We start from the raw sequence: 3,118 nt of genomic DNA, 5'->3' as shown, positions 1-3,118 counted from the left end.
ACTTCACTCAGTGACTGCCTCCCACTTCACTCAGTGACTGCCTCCCACTTCACTCAGTGACTGCCTCCCACTTCACTCAGTCACTGCCTCCCAATTCACTCAGTCACTGCCTCCCAATTCACTCAGTCACTGCCTCCCAATTCACTCAGTCACTGCCTCCCAATTCACTCAGTCACTGACTTCCATTTCACTCAGTCACTGACTTCCATTTCACTCAGTCATTCCATCCCATTACACTCAGACACTCCAACCCATTTCAGACAGTCACTGCATCCCATTTCCCATCGTCACTGCATCTCCTTTCCTCAGTCACTCCATCCCATTTCACTCAGTCACTGCACCCCATTTCACTCAGTCACTGCACCCCATTTCACTCAGTCACTGCACCCCATTTCACTCAGTCACTGCACCCCATTTCACTCAGTCACTGCACCCCATTTCACTCAGTCACTGCATCCCATTTCCCACATTCAGTGGGTCTCCTTTCCCTCTGTCACAGCATCCCATTTCACTCAGTCACTGCATCACATTTCACTCAGTCACTGCATCACATTTCACTCAGTCACTGCATCACATTTCACTCAGTCATTGCAACCCATTACCCACAGTCATTGCATCTCCATTCCCTCAGTCACTGCATCGCATTACCCTCAGTCACAGCATCCCACTTCACTCAGTCAGAGCATCCCATTTCACTCAGTCACTGCATCCCATTTCACTCAGTCACTGCATCCCATTTAACTGAGACAGTGAATCTCATTGAACTGAGACAGTGCATCCCATTACACTCAGACACAGCATTCCATTTCCCACAGTCACTGCATCTCCTTCCCCTAAGTCACTGCTTCTCATTTCCCTCAGTCACTGCATCCCATTCCCCTCAGTCACTGCCTCCCAATTCACTCAGTCACTGCCTCCCATTTCACTCAGTCAATTCGTCCCATGACACTCAGTCACTGCATCCCATTACACTCAGTCACTGCATCCCATTTCACTCAGTCACAGTATCCCATTTCCATCAGTCACAGCATCCCAATTCACTCAGTCACTGCCTCCCACTTCACGCAATCACTGCCTCCCATTTCACTCAGTCAATTCGTCCCATTTCACTCAGTCAATTCGTCCCATTACACTCAGTCACTGCGTCCCATTACACTCAGTCACTGCGTCCCATTGCACTCAGTCACTGCGTCCCATTTCCCTCAGTCACTGCAACCCATTTCCCACAGTCACAGTATCCCATTTCACTCAGTGAGTGCATCCCATTTCACTCAGTCACTGCCTCCCACTTCACGCAATCACTGCCTCCCATTTCACTCAGTCACTGCATCCCATTTCACTCAGTCACTGCCTCCCACTTCACACAGTCACTGCCTCCCACTTCACACAGTCACTGACTCCCACTTCACACAGTCACTGCCACCCATTTCACTCAGTCACTGCATCTCCTTTTGCCATTAACTGCATTACCCTCAGTCACAGCATCCCATTTCACTCAGTGACGGCCTCCCATTTCACTCAGTGACCGCCACCCATTTCACTCAGTCACTGCATTACATTACCCTCAGTCACAGCATCCCATTACAATCAGTCACTGCCTCCCATTTCACTCAGTCACTGCCACCCATTTCACTCAGTCACTGCCACCCATTTCACTCAGTCGCTGCCACCCATTTCACTCAGTCGCTGCCTCCCACTTCACTCAGTCACTGCATCACATTTCACTCAGTCACTGCTTCCCATTTCACTCAGCCACGGCATCCCATTTCACTCAGCCACGGCATCCCATTTCACTCAGCCACGGCATCCCATTTCACTCAGCCACTGCATCCCATTTCACTCAGTCACTGCATCCAATTCCACTCAATCACTGCATCCTATTTCACTCAATCACTGCAACCCGTTTCCAAAAGTCACTGCGTCTCCTTTCCTTCAGCCACTGCATCCCAATTCCCTGTCACTGCATCCCATTTGACGCAGTCACTGCATCCCATTTCACTCAGTCACTGCATCCCATTTCACTCAGTCACTGCATCCCATTTCACTCATCCACTGCATCACATTTCACTCAGTCACTGCTTCCCATTTCACACAGCCACGGCATCCCATTTCACTCAGCCACGGCATCCCATTTCACTCAGCCACGGCATCCCATTTCACTCAGCCACGGCATCCCATTTCACTCAGCCACGGCATCCCATTTCACTCAGCCACGGCATCCCATTTCACTGAGCCACTGCATCCCATTTCACTCAGTCACTGCGTCCCATTTCCCTCCGTCATTGCGTCCCATTTCCCACAGTCACTGCATCTCCTTTCCTCAGTCACAGCTTGCCATTTCCCACAGTCACTGAATCAACTTTCCCTCACTCACTGCATCCCATTCCACTAAGTCACAGCATCCCATTTCCCTCAGTCCCTGCATCCCATTCCATTCAGCCACTGCATCCCATTTCACTCAGTCACTGCACCCCATTTCACTCAGTCACAGCATCGCATTTCACTCAGTCACTGCATACCCATTACCCTCAGTCGCAGCATCCCATTTCCACAGGCACTGCATCTCCTTTCCCTCAGTCACTGCATCCCATTTACATCAGTCACTGCATCCCATTTATCTCAGTCACTGCATCCCATTCACGCAGTCACTGAATCCCATTTCCCTCGGTCACTGCATAACATTCCCCACAGTCACCGCATCCCGTTTCCCACAGACACGGCATCCCATTTCACTCAGCCACTGTGTCCCATTTCCCTCCGTCATTGCATCCCATTTCCCAGAGTCACTGCATCTCCTTTCCTCAGTCACAGCTTGCCATTTCCCACAGTCACTGAATCACCTTTCCCTCAGTCACTGCATCCCATTCCACTGAGGCACAGCATCCCATTTCACTCAGTCACTGCACCCCATTTCACTCAGTCACAGCATCGCATTTCACTCAGTCACTGCATCCCATTTCACTCAACCACTGCATCCCATTTCACTCAGCCACTGCATCCCATTTCACTCAGTCACTGCATCCCATTTCACTCAGTCACTGCATCGCATTCCACTCAATCACTGCATCCTATTTCACTCAATCACTGCAACCCGTTTCCAAAAGTCACTGCGTCTCCT

Source organism: Stegostoma tigrinum, chromosome 48, assembly GCF_030684315.1.
Source record: "Stegostoma tigrinum isolate sSteTig4 chromosome 48, sSteTig4.hap1, whole genome shotgun sequence".
Taxonomy (NCBI): domain Eukaryota; kingdom Metazoa; phylum Chordata; class Chondrichthyes; order Orectolobiformes; family Stegostomatidae; genus Stegostoma; species Stegostoma tigrinum.
Note: the sequence above shows the minus strand (reverse complement) of the source record.